Source organism: Spermophilus citellus, assembly GCF_964194105.1.
Source record: "Spermophilus citellus genome assembly, chromosome: X".
Classification (NCBI taxonomy): Eukaryota; Metazoa; Chordata; class Mammalia; order Rodentia; family Sciuridae; genus Spermophilus; species Spermophilus citellus.
This window is the reverse complement of record NC_138190.1, coordinates 99,182,184-99,205,839: the sequence shown is the minus strand read 5'-3', so window position 1 is coordinate 99,205,839 and position 23,656 is coordinate 99,182,184. Positions and strand designations below refer to the sequence as shown.

The 23,656-nt window shown below is 33.8% G+C and overlaps 1 pseudogene across 1 annotated transcript in view; it reads left to right on the top strand.

Moving 5' to 3' along the window:
* Positions 1-3,703: 3,703 nt before the first annotated feature.
* The window catches only part of LOC308639499 (11-beta-hydroxysteroid dehydrogenase type 2-like), an 87,090-nt pseudogene continuing 67,137 nt past the window's right edge, over positions 3,704-23,656 (top strand). The window contains exons 1-2 of the transcript in view: positions 3,704-3,803; positions 3,970-4,611. The product of the transcript in view is annotated as an 11-beta-hydroxysteroid dehydrogenase type 2-like (transcript). The remainder of the gene's footprint in view (positions 3,804-3,969; positions 4,612-23,656) is intronic.

Below are 23,656 nucleotides of genomic sequence, written 5' to 3'. Positions count from 1 at the left end.
ATATGAAAGGAGAATATAATTCAACTTACAAATTAGGAATAAATGAAAATACCAGGAAATAAAAATCATCTCTCAATACTAACAGAGATGTTAATGAACTAAACTAATCAATGAAAACACAAAGGCTGGCAGATAGAAATTAAAAATAAATTAAAATTTTTTTAAAAAACAAAATGCTTATTAAAACCAAAAAGATATCACATTATATACTTATTAAAGGGCTGGGGATGTGGCTCAAGCGGTAGCGCGCTCACCTGGCGTGCGTGCGACCCGGGTTCGATCCTCAGCACCACATACCAACAAAGATGTTGTGTCCGCCGAGAACTAAAAAATAAATATTAAAAATTCTCTCTCTCTCTCTCTCTCTCTCTCTCTCTCTCTCTCCCCCTCTCTTCCCCCACTCTCTCTTAAAAAAAATATACTTATTAAAGTATTAAACTACAATAATTTGCCATACAAGAATTGACAAGAATTTGGGGCAGCTAAAACTTTCATTGATTGCTGTTAAGACTGTAAAAATGGTACAAAAACTTTGGAAACCAGTTTATTTCTTTTTGTTTTATTTTATGTTTTCTGTTTTTTTTTTTCATGTTCTAATTACTTATACATGACATTAGAATGCATTTTGACACATTGTACACAGATGGAGCGCAACTTCTCCTTTCTCTGGCTGTACATGGTGTACAGTCAAACCAGTAGTGTAGTCATACATGTGTATATAGATTAATAACAATTTTGCAATTTATTAAATTGTTAAACACACACACATCCCCCCAAAAAACAAGATTCAACAATGTATTCTCTTCAAGAGACTACCCTAATAGGCAAAGATATCCACAAAATGAATGTTAAATAATGGGAAAAAAAACTATCATTCACATAAATCTCATAAACAAGCAAGGGTTTCTATTTTTGTATCTGATAAAGTAGACTTCAAGGCAAAGTTAATCAAAAGAGGTAGAGAAAGCAATTTCATGATGGTTAAGAAAGTGAAAAAACAGCACAAATAAACAGTCATAAGTATCTATGCCCCCCCAAATGTAGCATTTACATATATCAAGCAAACATTTCTCAATAAAAAGAATTAAATAGACCACTGCACAACAATGTTGAGTGACTTTAACATGTATCTCATTACTAGAAATATCATCTGAGCAAAATCTAAATAAAGAAGCTACAGAACTACAAAAAAGGATAATTCATAATATATATATATATATATATATATATATATATATGTAATATTTCATCTATCAGTGACTGAAGTGACTGAATACACTTTCTTTTCAGTTGCACATAGATCATTTTCCAAAATAGAGCATATTTGGTACACAAAGAAACTCTTAGAAAATGCAATATATATATATATATATATCCGTGCATTATATAAAATCATAATGGATTAAAGAAATCAATGATATGATAAAAAATAGAAAGCACTCTAACACCTGGAGATTAAAAAATTCACTATTAAATTATGAATGGATAGCAGAATAAATCAGGGATGAATTTAAAAAAGAATACTCAATGCTAAATGAGAATAATGATAAATGTATCAAAATCTTTGAGACAACATGAATGCAGTTCTAAGAGAAAAGCTCAGAGCATTGAGCTCACACATTAACAGAACAGAAAAATACCAAATAAATAAACTAACATTACATCTCAGTGTCCTAGAAAATGAACAAACCAATACCCAAATCAGCAGAATACAGGAAATAATTAAAATTGAGCTGACGTCAATGATGTCGAGATTTTTTTTAAATTAAAAAAAAACAATTCATAAAGTTTGTTCTTTGAAAAAAATCATCAAAATCAAAATTTATAAAACTTTAGCCAAAGTAGCCCAGAAAGAGAAAATGCAAATTACTAAATCCATGATGAAAATGGAAATATCTCTGCAGATACTCCTAAAATATGGAGGACAATCAGAAGCTATACTATATACTCCTGTAAGCTAGAAAATTTTGAAAACAGATCAATTTCTAGAGACATAGATCCTACCAAAATTGAAAAAGGAGGATATAGAAAATTTAAAAGATCAGTTTCAAGTAATGAGATCAAAGAAATCATCAAGAGCCTAGTGAAAAAGAAAAGCTAGAGGCATTCTCAGCTGAGTTCTACCAAATCTTTAAATAAGAACTAATACCAAAGGCTGGGTTTATGGTTCAGTGGTTGAGCATTTGTTCAACATGTATGTGGTTCTGGGTTTGATCCTCTGCACTACATAAAATAATAAATAAATAAAATTAATTTATATAGAAAATAACTAATATCAATCCTTCTCAAATTATTACATGAAATAGAAAAGCAGGTAACCCTTTCAAACTCATTCTATAAAACTAATATCATCCTGATACCAAAAACCAGACAAAGGAAATAACTGATAAATGTAGATGCAAAAGTTCTCCATTAAGTACTGGCAAATCTCAAAAAAAAATATTAAAAAGACAGTGTGCTATGATTAAGTGGGTTTCTTTCCAGGGATGGAAGTGTTGTTCAACATACAGAAAGTAATAAATATAATCCATTATAGCAATAGACTTAAAGATAAGAATCACATGATTATTTTAATAGATTCAGGAAAAAGCACTATACAGATTCAATGCAATTCTTATCAAAATTATAATGACGTTCTTTATGGAAATAGAAAGAGCACTCATGAAATTCATCTGGATAAACAATGAGTCCTAGAGTAGCCAAAATAACCCTTAGCAAGAAAAGTGAAGGAGAAGGCATCACAATAACAGAACTAAAATTATACTACTGAACTATAGTAACAGAAACGGAATAGTATTGGAACCAAAACAGGCAATAAGATCAACAAAACAGAGTAGAAGACACAGAAACAAACCCACACAAACACAGTTACCACATACTAAACAAAGGTGCCAATAATAAATATTGGAGAAAAAGCCTCTTCAACAAATGGTGATGGGAAAACTGGAAATGCATGTGTAGAATACAATTTAATCTCTATTTCTCATCCTAAACTAAATTCAATTCAAAGTGTATCAAGGACCTAGGTATTAGACCAGCATCCTGCACATATTAGAAGAAATGGTAGACCCCATACTCCAACATATCAACTCAGGAACTGACTTTATAAGACCCCTAAAGTGCAGGAAGTAAAATCAATATTCAATATATGGGTGGTATCAAATGGAAAAACTTCTACATAGAAAAGGAAACAATCAAGAGCATGAAGAGAGACCCTACAGAATGGGAGAAAATCTTTGCCATCTGCACCTCAGATAAGTATTAATTTTCAGGATATATAAAGAACTAAAAGTACTTAAAACACACACACACAGAGAGAGAGAGAGAGAGAGAGAGAGAGAGAGAGAGAGAGAGAGAGAAATCAATAAATGGACAAAGGAACTAAACAGACATCTCAAGAACGAAGAAATATGCATGGTCAACAAATTATGAAAAAAAAATAAATATCTCTAGCAAGTAGAGAAATGCAAATTAAAACAACACTGAACAGCACTTGCCTTGGCTGTTGGGTGGCAACTGTCTGCTCTTGGTTGCCCATATGCTGCTGTAGTTACTGCTTGCAGACCTGTGACTGGGCTGCCAGTTGCTGGCTGCACTGGCGAACTGCTGGCCTCACTAGACTGGCTATGCTGGCCACACTGGCCATGTTGGCTGCTCCCAGTTGGATTGCTTGTCCTGCCTAGCACGCCCACTGTGTCTGCCGATGGCTTCTTGCCGAGTACTCATCACTGGCTGTGACTCTGGTTTTGTCAAGGAGATGGCAAAGAAATTGGACACCAGGGTCTTCACATGCTGGCTACCATGTTAGAGTTCAAGAACCCCAGGGCCCTAAAGCTGCATGCCTGCTGTTTCCTTTGCCTAAGGCTATTGTAGATGGACCTCACTAAACTGCACACATTAGCTTTGCACTGAAGTTCACCAAGTCCCACACCAACAGCACTGGTGTGTGAGACCTGCTCAATAATGCAGGCTTCAGTGATGTGGAGCTGTCTCCAATGGCCACATTCTACAACTGCATGGAGGTGAACTTCTTTGACGCACTGTAGCTGACCAAGGGCCTCCTGCAGCTCTCACACCACTCAAAGGGTCGCATTGTGACAGTGGGCAGCCCAGCAGGGAACATGCTATATACGTGCTTGGCAGCCTATGGGACCTCCAAGGCAGCTTTGACACTACTCAAGGAAACATTCAGCTGTAAACTTCTTTCCTGGAGGATCAAAGTCAGTGTCATCCAGCCTGATTTCTTCAAAACAGTTAGTGAGAAATGTGAGTCAATGGGAACAGCTCAAGCAATTAAGAATACATTGAACACTTGCAAGGGCAGTTTCTGCATTTTCTGTGCCTGGCCCTGCCCAACCTCAGCTTGGTTGTAGATGCCATCATTAACATGTTGCTGGCATCTAGACCACACCACCCGCTATTACGCAGACCATTGCCTGGGGCTCATGTACTTCATCCACTACTACCTGCCAGAGGGCCTGTGGTGCTACTTCCTACAGAATATTTCCATCAGTCCTTGTCTTCCCAGAGCACTGCAGCCTGGCCCTATTCCTTCCCAGGACACACCCAGGACCCCAAACCCAACCCAAACCCTCCCCCAGTGTCAGCTCAGTAAGTTATGTGTATATAAGGCCCAGCTGCTCCAGCACAGGAGGATCTGTGAGCCCTTGGCTCTTCCCTCTATATTATGAGCCTCCAGGTCTACCCTAGAGCATGGCCTAAACAATCCAAGCCCCATTCACTGCAGATGACCACTCCAGGCTCAGAAGGCTGAGGTTTTTTTTCAGTAAGCCTCTGGGTCTCTCTACTGCTTCAAAAGCCCACAAAGACATCCTTGGTCATAGTGTTCTACCCTACAGCTTGTAGAACCCAGATGAATGGGGAGTTTAGTGCAAGATTTAGCTGTAGCCTTTGACAGGACCCTGCAGACAGTGTCTCTGCAAACCAAAGAGTGACCAGGTGATTAGGGACCCCTCCAGCATTATTTCTCAGCACCAGTGCCTCCGTGTTGCAATTCCATGGTTAAATTCCAACTATATCTTGACCAGCTCAAGAATTAGAAGCCCAACATCCCTCCCTAAGCCATAAGGAACAGCATAACCAACATGCCCAATTGCTACTTTTTAAATAGAGAAAAAATATTAGGAAAAAAAAATCTGCACTGAGATTCCATCTCACTCCAGTCAGAATGGCACTTTTCAAGAGTACAAGTAAAAATAAATGCTGGCAAGGATGTGTGGGAAATGGTACACTTTATACATTGTTGGTGGGACTACAAGTTGGTGCAACCACTATGGAAAGCAGTATGAATATTCCTCAAAAAACTTGGAATGGAACCACCATTTGACCAAGTTGTCTCACTCTTCAGTATATATCCAAAGGATTTAAAATCAGAATACTACAGTGATGCAGTTACATCAATGTCTATAGCCCCTCAACTCATAATAAATAAGTTATAGAACCAAACTAAGTGCTCTTTAAAAAATAATTGGGTAAAGAAAAGATGGTATATATATATATATATATATATATATATATATATATATATATATATATATACAACGCAGTATTGCTCAACCATAAAAAAGAGTGACTCTATGGCATTTGACACCAAATGGATGGATCTGGAGACTATCATGATGAGTGAAGTAAGCCAGTATCAAAAAACCAAAGGTACAATGTTTTCTCTGATATGTGGAAGCTAACCCAAAATAAGTAGAGTGGGGGCGAAGGGAAGAATAGAAGTGCAGTAAAGTAGACAAAAGGTAATGGAGGAAAAGGATGGAGTATAAGCAAAGGAAAGACAGGGTAATGAATCTGAAATAGTGCTATTAAAAATAAATTTAAACGAAAGATATAAAGAGAAAATGCTTTTCACATCTCTATGAAGTGTTCATGCTCTAATCAAAGTGTTTTTACAAAAAAATAAATTTAAAAAAATTAAAAAAAAATTACAGTAAGCTAAGATGAATTCATTATTAAAAGATTTTTGTAAATTGAATGTAACTTAAATGTATAATGTTTATAAAGTCCAAAATGGGTATGGCAAAGACTTAGGCCTTCACAATCACTCAGCCCTCATTCACTACTTACCTGGAAGAACTTCCAGTCACACAAGCTCCATCCAAATTAAGTGCCCTACACAGATGTATAATTTTTCAAACATGTTATACCACCTTTTATCTGTTTCTTATCTATATTGAGATAAACAAATATTATTCTGCATAATTCCTAAAATATTCACTATTGTAATGTGTTTTACAGGTTTGTTGCCTAGAAGCAATAGTATATACCATATATGTATGTATTAGACTATACCTTCTAGGTTTGAATAATTTATGATGTCTGAACAATGATAGAATAAATTATTGATGGATTTCTTGGAATATATATCCATTGTTAAGTGACACATGATTGTAGTTGAATAATAAAACAACATTTTTTTTCAGGAGAAGTCACTTATTAAATAAATACATGGGACATAGATAACATTGACTATTAACATTAATTGTTTTTAGTTTGCCATATAAGGTTTCTCATTTTATTAATATATACAGAATATTTTAGAATAGATTATTTTAATAGAGTTACTATATATCACAATTACATAAACACCTGTGTAAGTGTTTCTTATATTGCAATACTATAAACATAGCAAATGGAAGTAAGATATTTTGATACTTCTCAACTACCTACAGTATTTTAACATTTAAAAATTATGAAAATATTCTGTCAATTTTAAGAATAGTTTATTAATCAGAATCATCAATATATTTTCTTTATAAGTTTTTATTGAATAAACTGTCAATAATTTAAGTGGTCTGCCTTCAGCATATTAGATACTCTGTGTGAGTAGACATTTGTTTTTGCTTTCAATTTATGTGGAATTGGGTGCTTACTTTTAAGCTGAATATTCAAGATGGTAAAAGCAGGAAAGATAAGAAACAATAACTACAAAAAATCTAATGTATGTATATTAGAGAAGAGTGATAAAGCATCCACATTTCTGCTAATCTCCAGATTCACAGAAACTTTCCTAATTTATAAAAAATCAGAATTCTTATACACCATAATGTAGACTTAAAATAATATTTTCAGCTGTATGAAACAGCCTCTTGAATTCTTAAAATAAAACATTATTTTCTTTCAGGAAGAAATTAGTCATTTAGTTCAATTATCAATTTATTTTCATTCTTCTGTAACTTTACTAAGAAAAAATAGTAAATAGTCTCAAATTGAATTGCTTAATTATGAAGATGTTGTAAAATATCTCAGAAACAATAGAGTGATTTAAATAATTTCTGTCTATCCTTATCTATTCTTATTGGCTTACACTAGGATTTCTTATGTGTTATTTTCTCTTACATATTTAATTAATTATTAAATTCAAAACAAATAAATATTGGAGTGCCATGTAGATCAGTGGTAGAGCAGTTCACTACCATGAATAGGATGTGTGTTCCATTCTAAACACCACAAAATACTTTAATAATGCAAAATTTACTATAATTTTTATAATGAAAAGTAATGATGAAGCTATAATCATGCTATTTTAAATGGGCTGAAAGAAAAAGGAAGGAGGAAAACTAAAAATAGATACATTGTCTACTCAGTGAGATATTTCCATAGATGTTACACAAAACCTAGGAAAAATTAAAATTATAGTCTTAATGTCAATTAAAAATATGGAATATTTCTTTTTTTCTCCAGAATTTCTTTCTGTGCCTTCATTTTTGTTTAACCTCAGTAGTTATTTGCTTATCCTATCCAAACATAAGCATGCTTTTGCATTTCATGGGACAACACTTGACTTATCCTTGAAAGTATTCGGACATTCACAAGTATGGTGGCACCTCTAATAATGAATGCTGTAATATATGCTGCAGTAATATTAACTTGATTAATTCTCCCTTTATGTATATGTATAAAATTACTCCCTCTCTTCTTTATTAATAGTTGTACATTAATATTTAATTATGTGGCATTTTCTTTGCTTTGATTTATATAATGAGATTGTTCTTCTTTAGATTATTTATATATTATGTACATAGATTATTTAATTTGGGGCCAGCCTTACTTGATTTTAATAAAGCTTATTTACTATATATATATATATATATATATATATATATATATATATATATTTGTGTGTGTATACACATGTGTGTGTACTTATATATAAATATACATGTATATATAGATATATATTGCATTTGGTCCATTCATATTTTGATAAGAATTTATGTAATCTGTTAATCTGCAGTTTTTGTCTGGTGTTGGTATCAAGGTAATACTGGCATTGTAAAATGAGTTGGAAAAGTTTTCCTACAATTATATTTTATGGAAGAACTTATTTAGGATTAGAGTTAGTTTTTCTACAATTACATTGTAGAAACATTTGAAATAGTGAAACCCACAGGACCTGAACACTTTTTAAGATAATTTTACTCATTTATTCAATTTATTTGAAAATTAAACAGCTGGTATGTTTATTTATTTTGCTAATTTTTAATTTGACTTTTGTTAGCTCTTTTTATTGTAATCAGTCCATTATTTTAAATTGTAGAAGTCACAATATAAGTTTATATTTAGTATTAACTAATTATTATTTCTGCAAAACCTGTTCAAATCTTGATTGCCATTTGTAATATCGGTGGTTTACATTCTCTTTATTTTTATCAGTATTAGTAGAGGCATATAGAAGTATAGTGTAGATATTCTCATATGTAAGAAAGCAGATTTCAAACAAAAACTGATAAAAAAAAACACAAAGAAGTGCAGTACATGTTTGTACATGATTCAATAAGAAATTAACAATAGTAAATGTTTATGCCCCAAATATCAGTACACAAAATTAACTAAAAATACTTCTAGACACGAAATCCCAGATAGACCCAAATACAATAATGCTGGGTGATTTCAGTATTTTATATATACCAGACACACACACATAATAATGAAATAAAACCAGAAAACAATAGCAAAAAAATTATAGAAACCAAATAAACACATGGAGAATGAAATTACTCTTTTAAGTTAGGAATGGATCATAGAGGAAATGAGAGAAGAAATCAAGAAATTTTTAGAAACAAATAAGAGCTTAGATATAATACAACAAATATCTTCACTGTATGAGTTCAGTTTTAAAATGAAAGCTTATAGCCTGGGGTGCCTACATTAAAAAAAATAAGTAAATGAATAAAGCCAGGCACAATGGGACAGGCCTGAAATCCCAGAGGCTCAGGAGACTGAGGCAGGAGGATCATGAGTTCAGAGGCAGCCTCAGCAGAAGTGAGGTGCTAAGCAACTCAGTGATACACAGTCTCTAAATAAAATAGAAAATAGGGCTGGGGATGTGGCTCAGGGGTCAAGTGCCCTTGAGTTCAATCTCTAGTAGCCACAGAAAAGAAAAAAAAAAAAAAGAAAGTAGAAACATCTCCCAAAAGTAAGCTAATGCTAAACCTCAAAGTGATTGGAAAGGAAAGAAAAAAGTAATTCCAGAATCAGTAGAAGACATTAAAAAATTAAGATCAGAGTTGAAATTAATGAAAAGGAGAATTAGAAAACCACATGGGATCAACAGAAAAAAGATTTGATTCTCTTAAAAGGTAAACAAGATGAATAAACCCTTAGTCACACTAACATAAAGACAGAATGGGAATACCCAAATTAATAAATTTTCAGATGAAATAAGAAATATCACCACAGGCATTTCTGAAATACACAGATTCATTGCAAACTATTTTGAAAATATATTCTCCAATAATTTGTAAAATCTAGAAGACATTGACAGATTTCTAGACATGTATGACCAGACCAGAATGAACAAGAAAATTATAGAAATCTTAAATAGAAAAATATCAAGTAATGAAATTTAAACAGCAACTAAAATATTTCCAACAAAGTCCAGGACTAGATGAATGCTTAGCTGAGCCAGTTATTCTTTGAAGAAGAACTAACCAGTATTCCTCAAATTATCCCATGATATTGAAAGGGAGAGAACTCTGAGAAATACATTCTATGAAGCCATTGTAACCCTGATATCAAAACAGACAAAGGCACATCAAGGAAAGAAAAATACTGACAAAAATCCCTAATAAGCATAAATGCAAAAATCCTTAATAAAATATTAGCAAACCACACTCAAAAACACATCAAGAAGGTAGTGCACCATAATCAATTAGGCTTCATACCAAGAATGCAAGGCTGGTTCAACATTCCAAAATGTGTAAATGCAATTCATCTCATAAATAAAATTAATGACAAGAGTAATATGATTATATCACTAGGTAAAGAAAGGACATTGATAAATTCCAACATACATTCATGCTAAAAATGCTCAAAAACTAGTAATAGAGGTTACTTACCATAACATAATAAAGGCTATTATGAAAAACACAAAACTAACATCATAATGAAGAGTTTAAAAATATTAAAAAAAAAAACACTTCACCATAAGATTTCTAGAGCAGATATTCAAATATACAATTCCCTCCCCCAAAATAATTGAATACTTCATCTTATGACCTTACAAAAGGAAGAATGAAATAATAAATGATAAAAAGTATTGTAATATAAGATCAATATTCACAAATCAATAGCTTCCCTATACTCCAATAATGATTCTGCTGAGAAAAAAATATTAGGAAAAATATTCCATTTATAATAACTTCAAAAAATAAAATAAAATACTTGAAAAGTAACTTAAGCATGGAGGTAAAAGACCTCTACAACTAAAACTATAAAACAATGAAGAAAGAAACTGAAGAACTTCGAAGATGGAAAGATTCTTATATTCTTATATAAATTCCATATTTAGACAAATTTCTTATTGTTTAAAATTATCTAGGAGAAATATAAACATAGCCACTAAAATAGAATAGAAATAAAGGGAGAGAGAAGATACAAAGAGTTATTTCTTTCCCCTTCAATATCAAATAATTTATTTTTAATATATATTGCAGAAACTTATTTGAATTGATGCATGAAAGAAAAAAATGTAAATGAAGAAAAATTAAATTATTGCTAAACTACATTTTAAAGCTTTCAGAAGTTAATTCTATTGATAATGATAAAAATAATAAGGATTCTATCCAACAATGTTTTAGTAAAAACATATCTTAATTTTTTTGTATCAAGAAAGTCCATTTATCTCCTTCTAATTTGTCCATTTTTTTGAGGACTAGAAACTTATTTTACTTTCCCTACAACACTGATGCTTAAGAGTGTTTAACTACCTCTAAGCAAAAACGATCTAATGAGAAAACAAAAACAAGAGATCATACCTTAATCTCTGATGAAGCTTTGCCAAGGTGGTTTTTGTTTGTTTGTTTGTTTGTTTGTTTGTTTGTTTCTGAAACTGGATGTTTTCTAAGCTACCAGAAATTTTCAATAGTGTTCCCTGTGATTGATATTAATGTTGCTGTTCAAATTTTATTTCAATTGTGCCAGTTCATTTCCTGAAAACTTGTTAAAGGTCATACTGGCAGACTGCTTAATTATTTAACACATTCACAAAGATGAATACACTCACTTTGAATAAATAAAGTTAAATGCTAATGAGGAACTAAGTTTAAGATTTGGCTGCTTTAGATGATTAGATGCATATTTAGCAGAAAAAAATGGAAAAACATGTTACTTTAGATATGAAGACCTCCAGATTCAAGATTTATAAGCATGATTGTTTCACAAGATATTTTTGAAAAGTTAATAGAATTGATTAAAGATTAATTTACTCAGAAAAAGGTCAATGTTCTGGCCCCTCAAAATTATACAGGTTTATTTAGTATAATTTTCTAAAATGGTCCATATGCATTTTCCATTACAATTTCATGCACCTAGATTCAGAAGTAAATTGTATTTTCATTTTTCCTTAATATAAAATATAATTATTTGAAAACATAAAAAAATTGCAAATATAATACAGATTATTCCACATATTGTAACAGGGGTTCACTTTATGCTTTGACTATATATATCCCTTGTGGCTTTGAAATGTATATATATATATATATTTTTCCTTTTTCCCAAATTTCTTCTTCCTGATCTTCTCATTCCTGTTCTTTCCTCCCTAATCTCATTTCTCCAAATCACCTCTTTAACAAAAAATAAAAAATGAAAATAAAAATAAAAACTGTTTCTGCTGATGGGCAGAATCACAGCCTTTGGGAAAAGAGTCCCAATGTTTCTCCTTTACTAGCAAAGCAATAAACCAACTTTTTCCTTTTACTCAAAACAATGTCTTCATTATTAGATTGGCATCCAGGACAAGAACTAAGCTTTTGGCAGCAAATCTGGCACCCCAGATGGTACCCAAGAGCAGCCCCTTCTCCAGTTTTCTTGGGCATGTTTGGTACTCCAAGTGACCCTCACTTCTATTCTGAGGATACAAAGTGGCTGGTGAGTTTGTTAAGAGCCCATCACTGGAGAAATTGGGAGACTATGAGTTTGCCTCCAACTGAACCAGAGGAGTTCTTCCTGTGAGTAAAGCAGGGAGGGAGGGAGCATCCCATCAACTTCAGAAGCTCCTTTTGCTTCAAGGAAATCTCAGCTTCTCGCCCTGAACTGCACAAGTTGCTCCATCATTTGCTATACATTGAGAAAAAGGAAACTGAATTCAGGAAAGTCACAATACTGTTGGCCGTTTGGTAAGTCCTACAATTTACATGCCGAGACCCTAGGTTCCATACACCTAGTTACTCTTTGTGGAAACATCTGGACTCTCTTTCTGGGGACATCTTTGGCACCAGTGGTGTAGGAGTCATGGTTAAGTGGGACTTGAGAACATAGGGATATGAAGTATTCCTTTCTGATCTGTTCTAGGTTCTAATCTGTTTGCTGGCCTTGGACTTAGGAATTCCCTCTGGTTGTCTGGTTTGTTTGTATCTGCTACTGCCCACTTTTAAGACATGGCCATTACTGTATTGATTCTATTAGTAGTCACTTGGGAGAGATCTTGGCTGGTAAATTTAAATGATTCCATCTGTCAACCATGTTTTGGAGCTCTCATGGTGTTCTCTCTGTGCTTCTTTTTTGTACAATCTTGCAGTTGGAGTTGGTCTTTCAAAGGTAAAGCAAGTAAAACAAATTTGTATGTGCAGGTTTGTCTTTTTTAAAGTTTCCCATTTATCATCCCTGGTTTTGGTGATCCTATCTTGTCCTTTTTCCTGTATTACTTCCCCTTTAAGAAATGGGACATGCTGCATTTATCTTAAGGGTTGTGACTTGAACAAAAAGATCTTGGCTGCATGGGTCACCTATAGGTATAAGCCTGCCTAAGAAAAAGAGGGTTTACTGTAACAAAATATGGCTTTTAAATGGTTTTTCTGGATTATTGTACAATCTTGATGTTGAAGTTGGTGCCTCAGGGGTAAAGTATATAGAAGAGATTCTGTATGTACAGGTATTTATGCAGTTGCATTATAATGGGTCTGAACAGTCAGAATCTAAGTTGAAGGTGCCAAAAAGCACTGCCTATGATGTGCAAGGATAGAAGGACACCAGAAGAAATGATTAAAAGGATTTCAATCTTTTAAACCATGTGCTGCCACTGTGAGCATGATTTCTCAGCCTGGCCCCAGGCAGATAATTTCACTGTGGTCAAGCACACTAGTCTTAAACTGGGGGGAAATTCCCAGAAAAGCTGTCTGGCCAAAGAAAATCTGACCTCTTTTCTGCCTTCTAGGCCTTTTTACCCAAGGAGGGTGAAGATTCATGGCTATAAGGATGTGGCAGTCGTTTCCAGCACTATCAGTTTATGACCTGGGGACAGGAACAGTTCCCCTTTTAAGATCTGATAGGAGACCCCTTTTGGCCAGGGGATATTCATCATTGGGGCAAAACAATTCTTGCTATAAATAGTATCCTATCAAACTCAATGCCTGGGGAGATTGGCAGAATACATAATTGCACCCAGAAAGGAAAAAGAAACTGATGCCAACCTGTAGGCAGCCTCAGCAGAGGAATCTTTAAGGAGGCCCAAAGAAAAGGATGGAAAGGTCCTCCTCCATTGCATATTAGTATGTCTAGTATAAGAAAAAGGTCCAAAAGGAACCTCTAGGTATAATAGACATTGGAGGACTCAGTTAAAGTTGATGACATTGTGATAACGATAACAAATACAGGTCAAGTTCAAAAATATTCTGTGCTCCAAACCTTTGAATGCAACCTGGAAGAAAAAAAATATATTAAGACACAGATTTTTTTTTGTATATGCTGGATTGTCAAATTCGCTCCTGGGATAAAATTTGTTGTCTAAATTAAAAACACCAATACCATTCATAAGAACAGTTTCAGAATCTGAATTTAAGAATGGGTTCAAACTAGAGAAGATAAAAGAAAGTTATAGGTATGGAAATCTATTTTAGTATGGGAAATTAGAAGCTATCTTGTTTTCAGGATTTATTGCCTTTATTGGAATGAAAGAAAAGGCTGGTTATTTTCTATTTTATAATATTTTTAAATTACAAAATCAATATTTACATGAATAATACTCTTGGATAAAAATGCAAATACAATAGCAAAATGCCAAGCATATAACAAAAGTGAGCAAAGTATCATTTTGCTCAAACTTGATGTTGAATTTGTTTCTTATTTAAATTTAATATTGATTTAAGATAAAATAATGTTGTTTATGTGACACATTGTGATAATGTTTTCCCCTGTAAAATTTTGAATTTTAGTCTACAGATTGAATATTTATATGTCTGTCTTAAAAATATATAAAATGTATAACAATGTTTAATTGACATCAGAATCAAATACAATTATAGCAATTCACAAATTAAAGATGTTTACTGAGTATAAAAGTTAATATCAAATGGTGTTACATTGTGCTAATATATGAAAGGATATTTGGTGTACAGAATGATACATCCTATGGATACAAGTCACCTTCTTTCCACAATAAAGCGAGTACTCAAGGTGCTCATAGGCAGAGTACACATGATGGCAAGAATGGTGACAATTGTAACACAGGGTTATATGATTTCTGGAGGGTTCTTATCCCATGCAGGTGAAAAATGAAATATGCAAATGATGGATGGTTAGAATTCAGTAGCAGATTTATTAGAAGATAGCATGGAGGGTTTCTTCATCTAGGTGTCTTTATATTGTTTAGATGGAGAATGAACCTTTCATTGGAGGGTTCCCCTTTGTTGTTCTTTTTATTTCTGATTCAGTTGAAAGTATGTAATTTTAATTTCTTGTTATCATAATAGGACAATTTAATGTGCATATTAACCTGAGTTTGTCCTGTACTTTTCCTTAAAACAAAGAATTGCTTGAAGTTAAAACAACTCCCTGTGGTTGAATAATGTTAGGGTCATCAAGGAAGCCTGGGAAAACAACAGAATGTATGGGCATTTAAGCATGTGTAGGGCCTTGCAGTCAAGCAGCCAAAACTAAACAACAAAAACAAGCTCTATCCTAGGCTTTTAATCTGGGATGGTGGTCCTATCTAATTTTCCCCTCTGAATAGGTATCCCTGACTGCTATCAGGGGAAAGTGTTGATGACTATTCTGCTTCTTCAAGCTGATGTTGGGCTGTGGCAATCAGGTCAGGGATACCTCCCACAGAAGGCATAATTAAAAGGCCTTAGTAGAAGTCAGGAGGCAGTTCCACGTACTGTTATATTTAAATTAAAGAGCTGTTGCCTTTTTTTCTTAAAGTCCATTTGTGACTGTACTTTGTTTATACTTTTCTGTCAGTTTTATGAACCCAAGTTAGTCAAAATTGACCTTTTTCCTGTGTACTGTTAAGAGTCCACTGATATTAGTTAGAGGTCACACTTGGAAATTTTGAAAACCCAATTGGTTCCTTTAGCTTTCTTCTAACATTTGTATCATCTGCCAAGATGAGTCAGGGGCTTGCTAACCACACATGCTTCCCTGAAGCATCAGAGATATTTCCCTTTTCAATGGGCCTTGTCTTTGAAGAATATACACTGATTGTCTTTCTGTTCTCTTGATAACCCTGAGAGGGAAATTGGGAGACTCACTGGAGTTGTGGGACCCTTAGAAAAGTCCTGTTGATCCCTGAGTTCTCCCAGACTTTAGATGGCAAAGGCCAAAGTATTGCTTGTTCTTCCTTAGCCCTTTTAGTTCCTTAGCCTTAGTCTCCAAATTTTTGTTTTAAGCATCCAACAGACCAGTTTAACCATTTTTAAAGTGGGATTAATGGATTTTTACTTCAATGCCTATAATTTTACAGGTACCTATTTGCTTAATTAAGGGTTAATATCAGTACTAGGAAACAGCATTATATCTTATCTGTATTGGAGGTGATGCCCAATTGTCTTAACTCAGGCTGTTCTATTTTTGCATCCTCCAAGGTTTGGGAGGTAGAGAGTGAGAAGAGAAAAAAAAAAAAAAAACAACAGCTCTAAAATAAGCCACAGTTTCAGGACAACAAGGGTTACATTTAAAGCATGAAATGAACCCTTATTAAGAAAAAACAAATCAGACAAATTTTTTGAGATTTAACATATACAGATTTTTTTTAACTTAACGTAGATACTATAACTTGCTTACACCTTTTGTTTTCTGAGTTTATTTGAAAATTAACCCTGGAATATTTCATTTCTAAATAAATATATCAGGAAAAAGAAAAAGAAAACACAGAGGGCTAGAAACTCTACTTAGACAAAATAAGACTAAGTAATGCAAGACCAAAAGTGAGTTAATAAATATAAATAAATAAATTAAACAAAGCCAAAAAATGAAACAAAAATAACTTGAACTCAGAAGAAGACAGAGCCTTTGAAAACTGCAACAGCTATAATTGCTCCAGTAAAGGAATATATAGCACATCTTTATCAGACCAGAACGCAAGGAACTTACTGAAAGGACAGAATCCCAGAATATAAGAAAAGAATAAACAGTATTTTATGTCCTATAGAGCTTGGATTTAACATGGCACCTATTTTTGCTCTGTTCTCAGAAGCTTTCAATACTTGCTCTGTAGATTACATTTCAGTTGAACATCAGGAAGGCAGCTCATGAATAGGGAAAGCTGCCATTTTGAGCATGAGAGGTGAAAAGCTTATACATAGAGCATTTTGACCATTTGTTTTTTTCTTTTGGTAAAAACAAAACTAGTGGTAAGATTATGTTATAATTTGTTTCCCCCAAGAGATAATTTCTTATCCATCCTGCAGGTAATAATTACGGCAAGATAAGGTGCCAAGACATTTATTTCTTAAGGTCTGGGAATCACATTTATTGCCATTCCTTTAGAAGCATTCCAGAGGGGTGGAAGGAAATCTTATTTTCTATCTGTGAGATAAAGAAGTCAGGGCATCCTCTGAAATCCCCTTTTCCTATAATCAAAATGTCCTCTGATTTTCATTCCTTATTAGCAGATTCCCTTACATTTCTTGGACAACCATGAAGGGAGAATGCATCCTATTTGAGATTATTCGCCCTCAGCAATATGACCCCATTTTGAACCTCCTCTGGTGTTCTGGATGGTTTTCTGTGGAGAGCAGATGAGATCTCAGTAATTGGCTGATCCTGTGGCATTGGTAAATGCCAAGCCTGGGAAATATTCCTTGCCAAAGGAGAGGATGTTATCTGCCTTGACTCTCGGTTCTGATGCTAACAGTTATCAGCCATCCTAAGACAATGTGTTTCCTGGTTGCTGCATAATGTTCCTAGCAATGCAACAGTAGAACAGCTGCAAAAAAATATTTTTAGCTCTGTAACTTTTTAGTGCACAAAGATGTCTCTGACAACTCACAGGCCTTAAACAATTTACAATGTCCCTATACATAATTTTCTGATTATGATACCCTATATACTAAACTTGCAGAGCTAGTTCTGGGTCACTGTTCCTCCATCAGAGTGCAGTTTCCCATATGGCCTCAGCTTTACTTGATAATGTCTCTGTTTTTTTTTTCTTTGTCTCTGCATTTTTCTCCATCTCTAGTCACCTCTCCTTGAGACTCCCTTGTGCATGCTGCATGGGTCATGGCAGATTTCTAACAATCAGTTTAACTCTGTTCATTTCTGGGGTGCCTTGTTACAACCATGAAAGTAGCATTGGAGGTAGTGTTGGAGATCTATCTAGAGGGACCTCAATAATTTTGTGAAACAAATTATACAAAGGGAGAAACAGTGAGATTCTATCCAAGTCCCTTTCTTAAGGTCTATAGAAACTCTCTGATACCTAGAAGGCTAGGGGATTGATTTTGGGAGGTAAGTCTCTGGGAAAAAGATCAAGAAGCTTGAAAAAAAAAAACAACAATTTGCAGATTTGTGGAGGAGAACCCAAGATATTGGAAAAACATCCACCCAAAGTTATGTCATGGTGAAATCCAGTCACATGGGAAATGAAGTTATTCTCAACCTCCCAATAAAATAGGCAAGTGAAAAATAAAGGGCAGGAGTCATTCTTGTCACTCTGATGGATAGTTGGCAAGATTCAGATGCAGTTCAGGCCTTTATTTCACATCAGATAGTAGCTCCAACCTAAGACCCTCAGTTGCCCCTCGACTTATTCTTGATCCCTTGTGACATGCTGACTACACAAAGGTAAATTATTCACTCACTGAACCAACATTTCTGACAGAGTTGGGGGGATTAATTTCAGAGCACAGTAAGAAGTCTGTCATCTGACTCTTAAGACCAGCAGCATTGCTATTTACTTTTAACTGCCTGACAGGTGCCCAATATTTGGAGACATTTTGTCTATTAAGGAAAGCATCATCAAAAGGAGAAAGGAGAATGCCTTTGTCTATTTTACTCAAACCTCCATGGATTCAGGACAAGTCCCCAAAGATGTAACTCAGGGTCATGTGAGTGCTGGAGGGTTCTAATCTTGCATACTTGAAAGAGGGTGAAAATTCAGTTGCAGATTTATTAGAAGTAAGCAAAGAAAGCATGCTCCCAGAGCAGGGAGTGGTTCCAAAGATGGTACTGTTGTACTCTCTGCCTAGAGGTTTTTACATTGTTTGATGAAGAACTAACTTTTTTATTGGAGAGTCCCCTTTGATTGTTCTCTTTCTCTGACTTAATCAAAAGTATATAAATTAAATATTTTATTCCCATAATGGGATGATTTAATGTGTATGTTAACCTGAGTTTGTCCTATACTGGTACCTTGAAACAAAAGAATTGCTTCAATTCAAAACAAGTATTTAGGATTGACTAATGTTACGATAGTTTAGGAAAATTGACACAACGGAATGTATGGGCATCCAAACATGAGTGGGGATTTCCAGTCAGACAGTCAAAAACAAACAAACAAAAGAAGCTCTATGTAAGGATGTTAATCTGGGGTAGTCATGGATTTCCACTTACTAAGTTTCCTCTGGTTACCCTAGCTACTCAGTGTCTTACCTTCCAAAACCAGGTCAAAACTTGAATCAACAACAACAAAAAGAAGTATAGTATTATTTTCTTTTTTTAAAGAAAGAGAGAGAGAGAGAGAGAGAGAGAGAGAGAGAGAGAGAGAGAATTTTTTAAAATATTTATTTTTTAGTTTTCGGCAGACACAACATCTTTGTTTGTATGTGGTGCTGAGGATCGAACCCGGGCCTCACGCATGCCAGGCCAGCGTGCTACTGCTTGAGCCACATTCCCAGCCCTATTTTCTTGAATGTGTGCTAAAATCTTTATTTGATATTATCTAGGATGAGTTTTTATCATGGTCTTGACAAGAAACAAATGCAACATTCCAAAAGGACTTTTGAAATGAATTTAACAAAAGACCTCTTTACAAGTATGAGTTAGATTAAGGGAAATTAATAAAGCATAATGAAATGTCCTAGGTCTGTCAATAATAGAGAGTTCTTAACATCTTTAAGATGAAAGGATAAAAGACAAAGTGTGGTTGATAGAGACCCTAAGATAGTTCAAACAATAACTATAAGAGAGAGCTTCCCAGAAGTATCTGTAGTCTTGGGGAGAGAAATGCACCACTTCGAATGCATGGTTGGAAAGAACTAAGCCAAGGGAATGAATAATTTAATGTTATCTTTTACATTTTTAAATTGTTCTGAATATGCATCAGTTTTACAACCAAAAACCATAAGAAAAATTAGTCTGATTATTGCAGTTTATAAAGATAAGTATTTTGATATACAAGGAGGGAGGAAAAAAGAAAAGAGTATAGGCAGAAGAAGTAAGCTCATATATTTAGTTGGATCCCAACTTTCCATTTTTGTTTTTGTGTGGATTAAAAAAAGCATCCCAAACACAAGGATGACAAAAATTCTTTTTTTTAACTTTCCTTTCCCACATATAATCTAAAACACTGTGACTCATTAGTAGAGGATGGGTGTATAGTTAATATATCATGAAGCTTTTACCAATTCTGTTCCTTCTGTTATTTTCTCATGTTCTCATCCCCTTACCACGTGCTATTTTGCTTTTATGGTTAAAAAGCTACTGATCTGGAAATTGTATATAAAGGGTGACACAAGCAGAGTGGACAAATTGACTTTTCAAGATGCACTTGGTAAGAGTTCTGTTCCACTTAAAATAGCTGCTGAGTTATAACCAGATGTTAGCCACTTTAGAAGCAAGATCTGTGGATTTTCTGCTACTGAGCAAATGCCACACAGTAAGCATTATCAGAGGGATCTCATAATGCTGTATCTCCATGATAAAAATATGCCAGATAGATTTCTATATAAAAATTACAAGATAAGTCCTTCATTTTCATCAGTATCAAAAGTTACAGTTGCTATCCCTAAGCTTAGTGATTCTCTGTGTGGCTGAGAACATGAGAACAATAACAGAGGAAAAACTATAATCCCCAAGTATGTGTGTGTGTGTGTGTGTGTGTAAATATATATATAGTCTTCCTTTCTTTTTGAGACAGTGTCTTACTAAATTGCTTAGGACCTTGCTACATTGCTGAGGCTTGCTTTGAACTTGGAATCCTCCTGCCTTAGTCTTTGAAATTGCTGGAATTCGAGGGTGCACCACTATGCCTGCTGATGTATTGATTCTTGATGCCAGACACAATCTGGAGATTTGTTGTTGTTGTTGTTGTTGTTATTCTTTTCAAGTTTCCAATACCATAGAGTATATGTGTATGGCACTAGAATAAATTTAAACAATTGTTTCAATGATGCCAGTCTAACATTCAAAGCAGGGATTAGGCTTATTTGGCAAACTGTAATAACCTTGTTTCTTATTATAGCCTAAAAAGTTACTAAATTATTTTTTTTACTTCAAGTTTATTGCATGTTATTTAGAGAACAGATATCAAGGTGCTGTGAGGCTTAATTAATCATCATCTGAAATATGGTTTGAAACAGAGGCTACCCCAGAAACAGTGAAAACCAATGATTTTCAAACCATCAAAATGACAGAAAATTTAATATTTCTATTTAAAATAGTGTTTCTGGTGAAACCCTGAAAATTATACATCAATGCTGGGCCCCTAATGAATGAGTAATTGAAACTGAATAGAATACCAATGTATATGCTATCATATCCATCACACAGAAAAATTTAATTTAGGCTGGGCACATGCCTGTAATCCCAATGGTTAGGGAGGCTGAGACAGGAGGATCATGAGTTCAAAGCCAGCCTCAGCAAAAGTGAGGCACTGAACAACTTAGTGAGATCCTGTCTCTAAATAAAATACAAAAGAGGACTGGAGATGTGACGTGGTGGCTGAGTGCCCCTGAATTTAATTCCCAGTACCAAATAATAGTAGTAGCAATAGTAATAATAATAATATTAATGTGATGTAGGAATTTGGCTTCTCTGCATTTTTTGCTATATAAGTTATATTCCTGGGCAAGATATATCACTTATATTAGTGACTAACTAATGAAACACTTATAATAAAAGTTCATCATAAGGGTCTAGCTTATCAACTGGCATGTCAAACATTCATTTGTTTGTTAGCAATTTATAATTCATTTTGTCTGAAAAAGAATGTGGCGCATGGAAGGTACTTCTCCTAGGAATACTCCAATCCTATATTTAATCCATTGAAAAGCTGCATCATGATAAATTTCCATGAAAGATATTAAAAAAGAGTCAAGTTATACAGGTGCATTTTGATTTAAATCTTTCTAGTTAACTTGACAATTGATTTAACAAGTGTAAAATCATTCTGTACAAAAGTCATTTCACAACATATATAGAAAATGGGAACTTTTAGAACTCTGTTTTACAGTATGGAACAGGTGACTCACAGACATTAAGGAAATCAGGAACTCAAAATAGTAAAAAATAAATAAATAAATATGTAAAAACAGGGAAAAAATGAATAAATTTAGGACTAATGGAGAAAAGGAGGGATTCAAATTAATTTCATTTATCAAAATATCAAGATAGAGAATCTATACATTGATAGAAAGAAATGAAGATGTTCCTAAAATAAAACATCGTTACTTCATTTTGAAAAACACTGTAATGATCCTGCTGGCTTATTGCAATCTGAGGATGGAAAAAAAAATTAGGACACAAAGCATTAAAGAGCATAAACAAAAATTAAAATTTTATAAGATACTAATTAAAAGTTCCTTATCAAATAGGTGCAAAATAGTGTAAACAAAGGCAATGGAAGTGGAAAGTAGGTATGCAAGTGAATGAATACTGTATGCATGTACATATAGGTAAGGACAAATTTATTAGTATGTGCAATTGTTGCTCACTAATGCAAAAAGGGAAGAAAGCAAAAGTAAATGAATGTGTGAAAAAGTAGAAGGGTTTATATGACTCTTGATAGTAAAGTTTCATTAACTAATAAATGTACTTAATTTAGTTTTATTGCTGATATGTGATGCATCACAATACCAGACTTCAAATTATACTATAGATTTATGGTAACAAAAACAGTGCAGTCTTTGCACGAAAACAGACATAAAGACCAATGGAACAAAGTAGAAGACACAGAAACAAACCCCCATAGATACAGTCCTCTGATATTTGACAAAGATGAAAAAAATGTTCGAGAAAATATAGCCTTTTTAATAATGGTGCTGGGAAAACTGGGTATACATATGTAGAACAATGAAACTAGTCTTCCATCTCTCACCTTGCACAAAAGGCAACTGAAAGTGGATCAAAGACCTAGGAATTAGGCCAGAAACCCCTGAACTGCTTGAAAAAAAAATGCAGGTTCAACACTTTATTTTCCTTGGCATAGGCCCAACTTCCTTAACAAAACTCATAAAGTGAGAGAAATAAAGCCAAGGATCAAAAAAGTGTGACTGTATCAAATAGTAAAGTTTTTTGCATAGCAAAGAACACAAGAGTATGAGAAAAGAGCATACAGAATGGAAGGATATTTTTGCCACCTGCTCCACAAATAGGGAATTAATATTCAAAATACATAAAGAAATCAAAATTTAAGATCAGGAAAACAAATGATCCAATTAATAAATGGGCAAAATAACTAAACAGACATTTCTCAAAAGAAGAAACACAAATGACTAACAAATAAATGAAAAAAAAATCTTAACATCGTTAGCATTTAAGGAAATGCAAATTCAAACTACTCTGAGATTTTATCTCATTCTAAACAGAATAGCAATTATCAAGTACATGAATAATAATTGCTAGTGAAGATATAGGGAAAAAAGCACAACCCATATATCATTGGTAGGATTGCAAATTAATACAACAACTCTGGCAAGCAGAATGGAGATTCCTCAAAAAAATAGGGAAAGATCAAGCTACCCTACTCCTC